Consider the following 16,343-nt stretch of genomic DNA (forward strand, 5'->3'; position numbering starts at 1 on the left):
TGCTTCAAAATGATACTGATCTCGTAAAAACCCGTCCTCTCTGTCGAAAGTTTTTGGCATACATACATACATACACACATACATACATACATACATACATACATATATGCATGCACAGATTTAAACAGACAGGTAAGATTTATATTATAGATGTTTACTAAAGATTAATGACTATTGTTAAAATTTCACAAAAATTGGAGATATCTAAATTTTCATGTAGGGCTTCCACCCCTTTTGCCTCTTGGCATAAAATTAAATTAAAGTAACTATAGCTCACATTACAAATCCTTAGCCTGGCAACTCTGTTCCAAAATTCATAATGATCGACTACCTATTTTAGGAGTGAATGCTTTACATACTATGCTACTATGCCCCTACTATGGTGAAGACTTTGGAAGAAGGTGTTATATTAATGCTGCTGTTGCTGCTTATACTTTTTGCACATATATTATGTACAGGGTGAAACGATAAAATTGTCGCACTAGAAAAGACGACATGATTCCATTTCCATTTTCTTTTTTTGTTGCTGACCATCTAGTAGTCAGTTGTGTACAAATCCCAAGAGCGATCAGAGCCTTCTATCATGTTTGAAAGTGACACAATGTTCAACGAGTGAGATCGGAGATGTGCTGCTGAACAACTTATGCTCTCCTCTGGTCAAAGTTATGACAACAGGACCATTGCCATTATTCTTAAAATGCAAATCTGGACGGTTGAATGCTTGAAGGCACAGCTCAATGCATCAGACAACCCACCGTTATGGTCTTTGTTGTGGTTTCATGTGAGAGTCACATCACATCTTAAAAGTCGGCTTGAAAGCCAACAGCAAAGGGTACCTAGTTGTGGTAAAGAGTGTGGTGATTCCCTGGAGCAATCAGATGGCTGTTGGCAGACCTTGAGTGTGGGTGTGGCAGCAGAACTCTGTGTCGGCCCACAAGTCCAGAAACTCAAGCTTGGCTTCAGAAGGAGTGCTACGACTTTGTATCCTTTACTGGCCCACTCCTTCCCCAACCTTAACTTGCTTGGACTACTTCGTTTAGTCATACGTCAAGAACATCACCAACCTAACCTCCTACAACACCAAAGCCAGCCTGATCGCTGCTACTTGCCGAGTATTCAGTGAGCTCCCACCAGCATTCGTGAAAAAGGCATACTCCCAGTTTTGGACCCGTATCGAGGCGGTGATTGAGACTGAAGACGGCTACATTGAATAGATGTCAGCTCTACTACATAATCAAGTTACCTGGATTGATTTATTGAATAAAAGTTTTAAAATAAAACTGTAGTGTTGTTTTCTTTAGGGTGACAATTTTATCATTCTATCCTGTAGATACAATCTTTCATTACACACGTTTATAAAAACCATACATCTTAATATTGATTGGCTGATCAACAATGTATATATATTTTTGCAAGCGCATTTCTTTTTTAATGCGGCATTGAACTTTGAATAAGAATAAGAATTAATTAAGGATTGGTTTCGATTTAAAAAATTAAGAATATTACGACAGGATTGTACTATCTAGGGTTGGGGGTTCATGGCAAGTATTCTTCGACATTGGATTTAAAAACAACTATGTTGTAACTTGCAGGGGAGCAGTCCGGTAGTAATGTGTTCCACAGACTGGAAGTCTTGCAAAGACATTCTTTTCATAGAAATTCCATCTGATGCTAGACGCAAGGAGAAATAAAGGAAAATTCTTTTGTCTATTGTGGTATTAAAATGAGTTTTTATGTTTAGTTTAATGCAAAATATTGGTGATGTTCAAATGTCCGATGCATACTAAGTCTTTATTCATATCTTGTGATGTACAACTTTGTGCTGTATTGCCTTATTGTAGCAACGTTGGCGATTACAAATGACCACAATAGTAGCAGCAGCAGCTTGCGCTTTACAATTTTGAATCTGTGTTTGGTTTCTAAGCCTGGCGTTGATTAGTGCAAACATTCAAATTCCTCTTTGGCTTGTCCAATCAGAGGCCATCTTTCAGGCTAGCTGAGCACATGATTATACTTAATAAAAAGGTTAACACAAATACTTCCTCTTTTATAGTTAGGAGACCAAAGTAAGTTGACTCATTCTACGGCACTTTTTCCAATCCCATTCTTCTCTCTTGAGGTATAATCAAACACCTCTGCGGCCGTTTGACCCTGGAGTTAGACAAAAAGCACCATGGACATATACATACATGGCCTTGAATTCAACACGGTGTACAGTCCGCGCTATCCATGAAATGAACATTTTCCCTTCTCTTACTATCAAGAGATTCATTCTCTCTTCAGAAATAAACGCTCTTTTCTTCCTACAAACGGACATTCATTCTGAACACGTATATTATGTGTCAAGAACACTACGTGGAGTTTCTAACCTTTTTGTCTCCCTCTATACTCATAAACTTATTCCATTATTAAAATTCCTCTTTTAATTACTGTGTATGCGAAGATGATTCGATAAAGTTGTTTCAAATCTTGAAATGAGACTTTGTCTTCGTATTCTACGGTAGGCGCCTGGACAAATATTTCAAGATTACCTGCAGCTAATTTTCTCTCTTCTCCTGAGCTGCATCCTCACATCACAAATGATCATATAAATCTAGTACCAGAAATTGCATTTAACTTTTGCAACAAAATCGGCCCCCATATCCTGTAGCATCGTGTAGGTTTCAAGTGCCTGGGGCCAGATAATTATTTCGCTCTCACACATATCCGTTAGCTTTTCCTTTTCACTGATCGAATATTGAACTCCCAACCCATCTCCAAGCATATGCATTTCAAGAAAGTTCGAATGTAATCAAAATGAAAAGCCTTTAATGAAAGTCTACTCGAATTTCTTTAGCTGTTTTCTATCCATTTAACGGCCTGAAAACAAATTAAATTGTTAGCTTTATATTGTCAGAGTTGTATGCTTGTTGGACTACGAGGATCGATTTTTCGATCCTGGCAGATTTTCTGAATAGCAGTTTCTCACATAAGCAGTTAGAACCTCAGTAGCAATTCATTTCTTCTTTTCTTCTCTCTTATATTTTTTGTCATCTTTTTTGAGAACAGCAGTCGTAAACGTTATTAAAAAACAGCACAAAATCATTTGGGGTCGAACACTCTTTGCAAGTTTTTTCTCTTACAGAATACATATATACTCACATAATATCTAGAATTCATTCCCCATCAGAAAAAGTATTAGCTATCCAAAAACCTGAATGTGTTCTCGCAATTCAGTAAAATGAGAAATGCCTAAGAAGCTTATTTCGCACATCTCATTAGCGATTTCCTGTTTGTAACGTAACTTCCTACACATGTAGCTCTATCTTCTAATGAAAATTCTATTCTCTATCAATTTTAACCTTATTTATTTCCTCTCTTCTTGTAGAATCCTTTTCTTTATTATGACAGTGATCTTCATTTATATTGTATGAATGAGATCAATCTATTGTTGGCATTGGTTTCTCCGATATTTGTCTAGTCAGAATTATTTCTAAAAAGACATAGGGTACTCATGGATAGAACCACGTAACATCCTAAGTGAAAGTGATTTGGTGGAACGAACTGGATTCAAACTTGGAACATTCAGGTCGTCAGTTCATCTTGTTAAAAACTTAACCACCGTCACCTCCCAGCGGTGATAAACATTATTAATAAAAAAAAAAAACGCATAAAATCATTTGGGATTTAACAATCGCGTTTTTTCTTAAAAAAAAAAAAGCGGTGTAAGCTGTAATTAAAATGTAGTACAAACGTGACCTCGTACAATGTGCCGTCCGTTTCAGAAAAAGGATAAAGAAATAAAAATGGCCATTCCTGCTAGTTATGGACTGGTGGTCACGTGATGTAATTAGAGTTGAGGGAAATATGCAAATGAGATGCAATCAGTTTTTCAAATCAAAAGCCTGTGTGTCATAGAAGACAAGTGTATCTCTTTAGCAGAAGTAAGTTCTGACAGACGTGCGCTGAGGTTTGATACTGAGAATTGTGAGAATAAGAACATAACGGTTGTGAATTCTTTCTTTGGAATTACTTTCTAATAATAACAAAGTATTTAACTGCAAGAAAAAAAAATACCAACATATTTAATCGTCAGAAAAAAGATTACGAAGGCGAATCGACTTTCAAACAGATTTCTTGCATCACGACTCTTCCTTCACTGTTATCTCTGAAAATCGACTTTAAACTTGACTAACTTTGTCTTAACACATATAAATTATTTATTTCTTAATATTAATTTATTTCTTAACACATATAAATTATTTATTTACATGTTAATATCGGTTTCTACTGTAAAAGTCTATAATTCTTCTATTTTTCTTGGTTGTGTTTATTATTGTCTTCTTTTGGATAATAGCTGTCACAAACGTTACTTAAAAAGAACAGCCTAAAATCATTTGGGGGTTGACCAATAATCGGTTTTTGTTTTTCATTTCTTTATACATAATCTATCCATAAGGGATAAAAGGTTGCGTTCGTCCTTTCATTTGAGTCAGTTAGTTTCCATATGTACTGATTTGTTGTTCACATGTGTAGGTCAGTCCCAACTATGAAAGTCTACAATTGTGAAGAGAAGCCCCCTTTCACTCTGGCAGATGGACAGTCACAGCATGTGAAGTTCCACTTTACTGTTACAGGAGGAGTTGGTTTTCATTAAAAGAGTTGAAATATAGATAGTTTGCCAGAAGACAATCGTCAATCTAAGAGATAGTGTAGTAAATTAAATAGCATCAAAATACTGCTTGAATTCTACAGGAGGACAGTAAACAGGACCTACACAAAGCCAAAGATCGATCCACAGGAGCTTATCTTTGCATGGTCTGTAAAACCAACGTTGCAGCAAAATAAAAAGATTATAATATGCATACATGTGTACACACATAATATCTTCAACAAATCCCCCATGAGAAAGGGAACCAAACATTGATGTTATTCGTTTTTACCTTTCCCTTTGCAAAACTCAATCATGTTTTGTCAAGCACAAAACAAAAAGAACAAATATTCTCTACAAAACAACTAAACCAAATACCATGAATAAATATTTGAAGATATAATGGACTTAGAGCATAAAAACGTTTAGCAAAATCATCAAAGTTGGTTGATCCGTTATAACACAAAATAATCAGCATTAAATAACATGAGAATGGTGGATATGCCGTAAAACCAAAACAAAAAAACAGAACATCATGAATAAATATTTGAAGATTTCAAGAAATCAAAGCATCAAAAATTTTTACCAAAATTTTTTTTTTCTTTTTTTTTTATTACATTTTCACCCCAAACAAGGCAGATTGCCACTTTGGTGCAGGGGCCTACTATCAAGGACATAAGCTACTGGGGTATTATGTACAGACCACGAGCACTAAGCTGTCTGTTCACGTTACACTTGAACTTCTGCATGTCAGTACAGTTGGGGAAGCAGGGAGCCAGAATGGAATTCCAAAGTCTAGCAGTTCTGGAGAAGAAAGTAATGGAGTAGAAAGCTCTCCTACATCTAGGGATCACTGTGTAGGGGTGGAATTTAGCTGCTTTTCGGGTTTGTTGAGGGTATTACGTCGTGGGGGCACAAGTGCTTGCAGTTCACCAGAGCATTCACCATTAAAATACTTGTAGAACAGGCAGCGGGATGGTACATTTCGTCGGTGGGACAGAGGCTGAAGCTTAGATGACAGTTCAGAACCTATCAGGTTGGAGACTCTTTTTTGGGCCTTGTCTAGGAGCGAGAGACTACTAACAGATGCACGAGACCAAATATGACAACAATACTCCATACATGGGCGAATGGTGGCCTTTTGGATACTTTTGGGCTTTCTAGCACGGTAGAGAAAGCCTACATTCTTCACAGCGGTCTCAATGTAATTGTTCCAACTCATGTTTCCTGTGAACGTTAGGCCGAGGAGTTTAAAAGAAGTACTTTCAGATAATGAATCTTTGGCCATTGCTATTGGTGGTAGAGAAGGTTTCTTGTAATTATTGAAGGAAACCAGCTTAGTCTTGGCAGCATTGAATGCGACCATCTATTTTTGTCCCCATTCCACTACAAATTGGAGGTCATCTTCCAGTGTTTCTGCCATTTCCTTAGATATATGTTCATTTGTTTTCCTGTTGGGCCTGTTATAGAGCGTGGTGTCATCAGCATATATACCCATCTCAGAGGCATTTTTGTCGGGGAGGTCATTTATGAATATTAGGAATAATAGAGGTCCAAGAATAGACTCCTGAGGCACTCTCACATTTATATCATATTGTTTAGATGTACGACCGTCGAGGACAATCTCGATTCTACTCTTATCTAGGAAGAATTTAATTATGTTTAGTATTTGTCCAGTGATACCGTAAGATTAGATTTTCCTGAGAAGACCTTCATGACATACCTTGCCAAAAGCCTTAGATATGTCTAGAGCTACCGCTCTACCCTCCTCTGTTTTGTCTTGTGAATGATATATATGTTCAGAGATTACAGTTAGGATATCTGCTGTGGAACGGGCTTGCCTTATCCGTATTGTTGGTTAGTCAGAAGTTTAGCATCTGTAAGACGATGGACTAGAGCTTGGTTAATTATGGACTCAAATATTTTGGCAAAAAATGGGAGGAGGCTAATGGGGCGATAATTTAATGGGTCAGTTGTTTCGCCAGAATTCTTGAAAATTGGTACCACAGAAGCAGTTTTCCAGCAGTCCTGAAAGCAAGATTCATTAAGGCATTTGTTGTAAACTTTGGAGAGAACTGGAGCTACTTCAGCAGAACATTTTTTTAATAGCACAGCCGGGATGAGTTCAGGTTCACATGCTTTTGAAGTGTCAAGGCTTTTTATGATACCATGCACCTGAGATGGGGGGATTTTCAGATCGTTTAGCATGGCGTCTGTCCGCAAAGGAAAGGGAGAGGGTGGTTAGCAAGGTCCAGTGTGGAGTTGAAGGCAAACCGACTGGCAAGCATGTTAGCCTTCTCGGTTGCTGAGCAAACAACCTCATGATTGTTGGATAGTGGGGAAATTGTTGATTGCCCATTATTTACTACACTGTTGTAGATTTTCTAGTAGTCACGGATTCTTAATCTTTGTGCTAATTACCAAATTTGGCATTATACCCCCCCCAAATTGATATACCGTAAAATAAAACAATCAAACCTAACACCTGAATAAATATTTAGAGGTTTAAAGAATTTGAAGCATAAAAGTTTTTACTAAAATTACCGGATTCGGCATTTAAACACCTTAAAATAGTTGATATGTTGTAAAAGAAAACAACAAAACAAAACAACCAAACCAAACATGTGGATAAATATTTGAAAATATAAAAAACTTGAAACATAAAAACTTTTACCAAAATGATTGGATTTACCATTAAATAACATGAAAAATGTTGATATGCTGTAAAATAAAACAACCAAACCGAACCAAACACATGGGGGGAGGGGGGCTAGCTATCCGAAAACCTAACCGCTCTTTCTCGCGAGTTATTCAGTAAGAAGAAGAAAATCTAATCAGCTTATTCGCCACATCCTGCTAGTGGCTTCGTATTTGTTATGTAGCTTTCAATGCATTTTCAATAGTTGTAACTCAACTGCTAATGGAATTTTTAACATTTTTACTTAATTATATAACCTTATTATGGAAATTTCCGATTCTTATTTTATTTTTACATATTAACATCAAAATGTTGCAGGCACTTTCCTTGAACAATTTCTACTTTCCCCTGTAATTTTCATATTTAATGAAACACCTGAAAATAGGTTAATTAGATAACTATGCTGATTTACAGGCGGAAAAGACATACTTTTTGTTTATTTAATATTACTACATCATCTTTTTCTTGACCTAGGAATTTGGCACCTGATGATTCTGAAATTGATTTTCATATTTAACAACTTTTTATTCGTCCGTGTTTACAAAATACAATTTATTTATCAATTTTTTCAATTGAATATCTAAAATCAACTGGCATATCTTTCATTTTGCATTATGTTAGATCGATGATTTATATACTTTCGATTATTCAGACTGCTGTTCTCATCTTGGATATTATTCTGTCGTAGCTTTCAAATTTTCTTCAGTCGAATTCGGGAATGTTTATTTTGAACATGGAAATCTGTACAGAATTTTGAATAAAGGGTTTTGCTCGAAATTCCGTACCGATTTTCGAGTTCGATGATACTCATCTAAAGATGGTTGGAGGCTTCATCGGCTGAATAATTTATTTGCAGAAAATAAAAATATTTCCATTTCAAACAAATTAGACACAGGTCCAACAAAAGTGAAGGGAAAATGGATGTTGTCCGTTATCCTTTATCTTTTTTTTTTTTTTTTTTTTACACAGTGATCACCACTTATCAAGGCCCGGAAGCCACTCAGGGATAAGGGTTATTGCAAGTACATTACGTTAGTGTGGAGATTTGATGAAGTGTTTACTTAAGGGGGCGGTTCATTAGGAATTTGTTAACATTGGACTTGAAGACATCCAAGTTGTAGCCCGGTGGGAAGCAGGCAGACGGAACAGAGTTCCACAGACGTGCAGTTCTAAGAAATAAGCTTTGTTCATGGAATCCACGTTTTGATTTAGGCACAGATATAGAGTGGGGGAAATTGTTCACAGTGCATTCAGCTAGACTGGTGTTTTTCGTGAAAGATTGGCGAGGGGGGGACCAGAGATTGGAGTTCAGACGAGCACCTGCCATGGAAATAGCGATAAAACAAGGATAGGCTCGCAACGTCTCTTCTGTGGGAGAGAGGTTGCAGGGTAGAGAAAAGGGCATCCCCCACTAAGCCACAAAGTCTATTTTGTACTCTGTAAAGGCAGGATAGGCTGTTTTTAGCAGCTCCTGCCCAGATATGGCAACAGTATTCCATCCTTGGACGTACTTGGCTTTTATATAGATAGAGAATTGCATCAGTAGTGAGAAATCTTCTGGAGCGGTAGAAGGATCCCACCATCTTTCCAGCGACCTTGGCAACAGACTTGATGTACATGTTCCATTTTAGATCAGGAGTAAAGGTCAAACCCAGAAGCTTGTCAAAACATGGGGCCTCACCCAGACGAGAGCCATCCATCACAATTGATGCCAGATGGGGATTAGAGCGTTGATGATGTAAGGATAGGAGTTTGGTTTTGGATGCATTAAAGGTAACCAGCCACATCTTCCCCCACTGAACCATGCGCTCGAGATCAGAGGAGAGAGAATCAGAGAGAACTTTGTCATTTACAGCCTTTGATGTATTGCCGTAGATGGTCGTGTCATCAGCATAGATGTCAACGAATGATTTAAGTATGTGTTTAGGGAGGTCATTGATGTAGATCAGGAAGAGAGTTGAGCCCAGGATTGACCCCTGAGGGACTCCAGCATTTATATTGCAGGCCTCCGATTTTTGTCCATCTACCACTACTCTTATGAGCCTATCGGAGAGAAATGATTTAATGATTGAGAAAACATTTCCAGTTATACCATAGCTGGAAATATTGTGAAGTAGACCCTTATGCCATACCTTGTCGAAGGCCTTTGATATGTCAAGAGCAATTGCCCTAGAAAGGAAGCCTTTGTCAAAAGATTCACTAATCCTGTGGGATATAACGGTCAGCACATCTGCGATAGATCTTGCAGAGCGGAAACCATATTGTGTGTCACTAAGAAGGTTATTCCTACTGAGGTGGTTGACTATTTCTCTATTTAATATGGATTCCAGCAACTTACTCATAACACACAGGAGACTTATTGGTCTGTACTGAGAGGGAGATGACTTATCACCTGAATTCTTAAATACAGGGCAAACTGATGAGGTCTTCCAGGGAGTCGGAAAGCACTTCTCCTTAAGGCAGCGCTTAAATAGTTTCGTAAGTATGGGAGCAAGTTCTGGTTGAAGCTTTTTTAACACTATAATTGGGATGCCATCAGGGCCAGTTGCTTTACTGGAATCTAGGTTCTTGATTAGCTTAGCGACCTCATGCACGGATATTTGTATCTAAAGTGATAAAAATGTCTATCCTATTCTTAATTAGAATCTTCGTAGTCTGTAATGGGAAGAGACGAGTTGTGTAGTTAGCTAGGCACTGGGTTGGTTAGCGGACAGGAGCTGTCTTAGTGGTCTGATGGAAGCATCTACAGATCAACTAAGGAAAATGTCCGATGGAAGCATCTACAGACCAACTAAGGAAAATGTAAGGAAGAAGATTAAGAGGTGCAAACTCTGAGACATGGAACATTTAGAAATAAAGATCTGAAATTGATAACTCGGCATTTTGGGTTTTTCATTCGGAAGAAGATGCTTTCATTTCAGGTGCCTGCCGCCAGAGGAGAGGGAGGCAATGAATAAGGTATGCGACCTATCTGGTGTCAAGCAAATAAGGTTTAAATGGGAGAAACCAGGAGGATGGACTTAAATAATGTCCTTCCAAGTTAAATGCAATTGGGGGGGGGCAGAAGACAAAAAATTGAAAGTTAGAGGATCTATTACTGGGAGGGGGTATCTCATTCATTTGACTAAGAGGTTAAACTTACCCAAAAAGCTGGAGTCCAACAGGTCACGGAATCACGTGCGCCATGCTTAAGCCAGGAACATGTACTCATACTTGATTCTGTTTCGTAGACACAAACTCGGTACTTATATCCTCCAATTTTTTTTTTTTCAAAGGCCAAGGAATGTAATCTTTTTTCAATCACATCTAATTAATAAGGTGTCAAGCTTTAGCTGATGGTTGATGAACGTGATCCGACCCTGATTAGCAAAAGATTAAACTGAGGTTCAGGGAGTCGTTTCAAGAGATGTTAAGTTAAAAATATTCAAAATGACTAATCTTTTCCTATGAGTTAGTGTTAATTATTGACATTTTCTTTCATTGCGTTACTTTTTAATAAGAAAGTATTGATCATTAATATTTTTTACAGTCACTTTCTCTTGATAGAATATGAAATATTTTAATACTAGAATCTCTGTTCCATCAAAATTTATTACATATTTCTGAATAATAAATTAAGCATCGAAATAAAATCCTCTACCTTTATAAGAGTCAAATATGCCCTCAAATAAGGTACCGTTGCCACAACTAGGGAGAAGGTCAGAGCAAAATGTTACAAAACCAGCTTAGAAATCTAGTAGGGGATGTGTTTCTCTCCTCCTTATCACCTTTTTCTCACGTTGCGAGTCTACCCTTACTCTATCGTTATTTTCATGGCAGTTGTTTGACTGAGCGTCAATCTACAGTCTCCCTCCCCTGTAAAGCATTCACAACAAACACTAGTCTAGATACAACCAGTCAACAATTTCCTTCACTCTCTATTTGAGCCTAAAACAAAACGAAAATTTCATGAGCAAAGTTTTTTTCCTTGAATTGTCGTTTTGTGGAATACAACACTGTGGGGTTGCCTCCAAGCTGACTGTAACATAGTTGCTTTCAAGTTCAATGTAAACAAGTTCTTGTTGATTGAGCTGTCCTCTAAAATAATCAAATTCTACCAAATTTCCACCACTACTGATCATTATTGTGTTGCCTCACTGACCACCTGACACTCATTAACCCTTATCCTTGAGTAGCCTTTGGGGCTTGATAAACGGTGACCCCATAGTAAAAAGATAAGTATGGACACACCTTTTATATTAGAAGATATATTTACCTTTAATTTACATTATGTTACCTACTCATCAAAATTTGCGTCACAAATTATTCTCAATTTTTCTATATTTCAAATCAGCTGTCTTTGTAACAGAGTGCGTATGGTGGCTATATGCAAATACTGAGCCGTGAGCAAAATGACGTCATGGTAAGGAAAAAGAAAAATGCTATAAAAAGGAAAGAGAGAGAGAGAGAGCACGTTCAAGAGTATGTTCGAGAATACATTTAAAAGGACATTCAAGAGGACAGAGGTTCCTTGCGACGTACACTGCTACAATGTGTTGGGTCCTGGGGGCTGGGTGTCTACATATTAACATGTGTGTAAATCATGGGTAATGTCATATCTTTGCTTTATAGGTACCCTGATAATATCACAGTACTAAATTGCTGGCCCTCAAATTGCTAGGTCCCTATTTATTTGACTCCTCACAAGAGTAGAAATAAACATAAGGTCGGTTTTCAATGTGCAGAAATCCAGCTCTCTAAAAGGGGGCACTCTGAATGGGGACAAAATTAAAATTGCTTACGTCCAAAAAGATTTTTCTTTCAGTGACGGTGGATAGAAAAAAAATGAAATGTTGTATTAAAACAGATACTACACTTTGCAATATATATTTATTTAATAATATTAATAAATTATATATTAACAACGAATTAGGCATAAGTGTCAGAAAATGAGTGCTCCTGGTCATCCTTAACCACAAATATTTGCAAATGTTTATCCTACACTAAACTGGAATCATCTCACATTCACACTAGAGGCCGTCCTGCTTCAGATATCGTCAAATTGATTAGAATATTTAAATTTTGCATAAGTATACATATATATACACACAAATATTCCATTGGAAGAAAACGGGGATTGAGGAAAGAACAAAGTAAAAAGAAAATTGGTTAGTAAGACCATCCCAACCTTTTTCTAAATAATAGACCACCCACTGTTTTCCGGTTTATTCAGAACAGAAAACAACACTTTGCTCCTAGCCAAAAGGTCAAACACGAACTTTTTTTCTTTTTGTGTTTGCTGAAAAAGTGTACCGAGATATTATCAGAATAATTTATTGCATACATACTAGAAGAATAACCGTTGATGAACAGGTTACATTAATTTTTTTTCTGTTTTTACTTGAGAGTTACCACTTAGGCTACTCGAAGGTAAAGGTTAATGAATATAAGGTGGCAGTATAGTAATCGTTAATGGTGTAAATTGGGTAAAATTTGATTATTTATGAGGACGGCTCAACAAGAACTTGTTTACATTGGATTTAAAGGCTACCATGTTTTATTCAAAGTGTTCCACAGGTGGACAGTTCTGGGCTAAAGCTTTGTTCATGGAATCTGCATTTAGAGTTAGGTACAGATAGAGAGTGGGAGAAATCATATATAGCGGTTGCAGCTAGTCGAGTAATTTTTGTGAAAGTTTGGCAAGGGGAAGGGGACTATAGATTGGAGTTCAATCGAGCACTTGCCATGAAAATAGCGATCAAACAGAAACAAGCTTGCAACGTCAGAGGTTGCAGGGAAGAGAAAAGGGCATCGCCTATTAGGTTCCAAAGGTGGTTTTGAACTCTATCAAGGAAGGATAGGATATGCCGAGAAGATCCAACCTAAATGTGGCAAAAGTACTCCATATGAGGCAAACCTAGCTCATATACAGATAGAGGATCACATCGGCAGTGAGATACTTACTGGAGTGGTAGAGTGATCAAACCATTTTTCCAGTGATCTTGGCAATAGATTTGATGTATGTGTTCCATTTCAGATCAGGAGTGAAGGTTAGTCCCAAAAGATTGTCAAGACATGAAGCTTCCCTAAGACGAGAGGCATTCATTTCAAATAGGGCATGGTGGGAGGTCAGAGCTATTATGATGAAAGGAGAGAAGCTTGTTTTTGATGCATTAACCAACCACCCCTTTCCCCATTGCACCATGTTCTCAAGATCAGAAGAGAGGGAATCAGAAAGATCTTGGTTATTGTTGGCCGTTGCAGTGTCACCATAGATTGTCGTGTCATCTGCATAAATGTCTACGAATGATCTAAGAATGTGATTTGGTAGATCATTGATAATCATGAAGAGGATTGGGCCCAGGATGGAATCCTGAAGGATGCCAGCATTAATTAATTTAACATTTTGCACTAATTTTATATTTCTTATGAAGATTAAAATCAAAATATAATGTTATGTCTAGAATCCTTATTTTAATTTTGATCAAACTCTATCATATGATTTTCACTATGATAAATGTCTAAAATTCAAGGCTAAGCTTAAGGAGACATTGAAATTCATGGAACCTTGCTTAATTGGTGTCTCATGACTATGAATTACATCCAATAAAATTCTGAAATATTCAAATTTTGAAAAAACACGCAAATATCTTGTACTAAACTGGTTCCAGATTTGAATAACAACTGATGTCTAAATTAAAATAAAATTAAAAATAAATAAAGGTTAAATGCCTAAAAATCAGAACAAACGCGTAAGGAAGGTACTGTTTTGTATGATCAAATGTATTGTAAATAAAATAATTTCTTCAAGTAATATTCATAAAAACATTTTAATGTAAGATGCACATGCCAGAAAAACCGGTTGTGGATATCATGTACCGTTATGATAGAGGACTCTTCAAGCCTAGCAAACTACAATTCCAAAGTCTTTATTATGGGGTACAGTCTCCATTGTTTGAGGCAACTCCTCAGAATAGATGAGAATAGATTCCCTCGACAAACACTGTACTCAGAGCTAACCGCAGGAAAAAGACCCATATGATACAAAGACCAAGTCAAAACCACCTTAAATAAACACTGGATTCGCCATTCACACCTGGGAAAGAACAGCCGAGGACCTGCACTTGTGGTACCGATCCATCATATCTGATACCAAACAATATAGAACAGAAAGGAGAAGACCGGTGGAGATTAAGAGGGAGGCAAGAAAAAAAAAACAACAACAAAAAACGAGCAGAACTGTCTCTCCCCCCCCCCTCCCACCAGGCCAAGTTTGTCTGCCATCTCTGCCCACACAGATTCTACGCTCAGATTGGTCTGAGAAGCCATCTAGGAGCCAAACACTAAAAGAAGAAGAATAAATTGAAATTCTAGGATATGAGAAATCGACTGACAACGACAGGTACGAATATTTCTATAATAATCGATTTACTTTCTTCTGCAATGATGACCGGCAATAATTGTTTTTACTAATTTGACCAAACACATAAGAAATATTTGTACATAAGTAAAGTTCTACTAATATGCACCCTTCTTTCATTAAGGAAAAAAATTCCTAAGTTCACACGGATTTTAACAATCAATAATGAAAAATTGTGCTAAATATTTCATTAAGATTGAGCTAAAAAAAGTATTAAGATCGTTCGTTATTTATATTATAAGAATTTCATGAGATATTCATTATTAATTTTTAATTTAACAAATAACCTTTTTATGAACCTTTTTTTATTAATGGCATGATTACTGATAGGCATAATAATTTATATAATTAATATGAAATGATCTGACAGACGATATAATATAAAAAAATGACCTTAATTATTTGATTTTCTATTGTAATTCTTTAGGGTGTTCTAGGTTAAAAGATGATTTATTAATTTGGGTGTGGGAGAGGGTATTAGTTGCTCCAACATTCGTACTGAAATTGCTAAACAAAGAGAAAATAGTTTAGCGGATAAAATATGAAAATAGATGAATTTGAGCCAAACTAAAAATATTTTCTAGAATCATGCGTAAATAAGCATACAGCATTCTATATGACACTTTTATTTGCAGAACGATACCGGTTACAAAAATAAAGGATAATCTGGCTTCACTTTATCTATAAGATATGAGGCTAAGATCCTGATTTTCAATGTCTATATAATAATGTTTATCCGATGTTGGGTTGTGATCTAAATTTCCTCAAACTACATACAGAATGGAATGATAAAATTGTCGCTCTAGAAAAGCGGCATAGTTTCATTTTCGTTTGATGAAAACTGGTTTTCTTTTTTTGTTGCAGACCATCTACTAGTTGGCCAGTTGTGTACAAATCCCAAGAGCTATAGGAGACTTCTATCATGTTTGAAAGACAAAATGACAATGTTCAACAAGCAAGACTGAAGATGTGCCGCTGTACAACATGCTCTCTACTGATCCAAGTTATGACAACAGGACCATTGCCAGCACACTCAAAATGCAACTTGAAAATACACTCAACGAAGTTTCTGACCACAGTTATGGTCTTTGGTGTGGTTTCCAGTGAAGGCCACATCATGCCACCTCACATCTTTGAAGTCTGAAAGTCAACATCAAAGTGTATCTGGATGTGCTGAAAAGTGTGGTGATCGTCTGGTGCAATCAGGTGACCGCTGGTAGACCTCTGCAGCAGGATTCTCTGCTGGCCTACAAGTCCAAAGAGACTCAGGCTTGGCTTCAGGAGCAGGAGTGCTACGAGTTAGTAACCTTTCTCTTACTGCCCCCCCCTCATCCCCCGACCTGAACCCACTGAATTACTTCGTTTGGTCATATGTCGAGAACATCACCACCACAACACCAAAGCCAGTCTGATTGCTGCCATCCGCTGACCATTCACCAAGCTCCTGCCCGCACTAATGGAATAAGGCATGCTCCAGTTTCAAACCCATATCGAGGCGGTGATTGAGGCTGAAGACGGCTACATTGAATAGATGTCAGCTCTACTACATAACCAAGTTACCGGAATTGATTTTTTCAATAAAAGTTTTAAAATAAAGTTGTAATGTTGTTTTCTTT

Source organism: Euprymna scolopes, chromosome 3, assembly GCF_053919585.1.
Source record: "Euprymna scolopes isolate OS-2025 chromosome 3, ASM5391958v1, whole genome shotgun sequence".
Classification (NCBI taxonomy): domain Eukaryota; kingdom Metazoa; phylum Mollusca; class Cephalopoda; order Sepiida; family Sepiolidae; genus Euprymna; species Euprymna scolopes.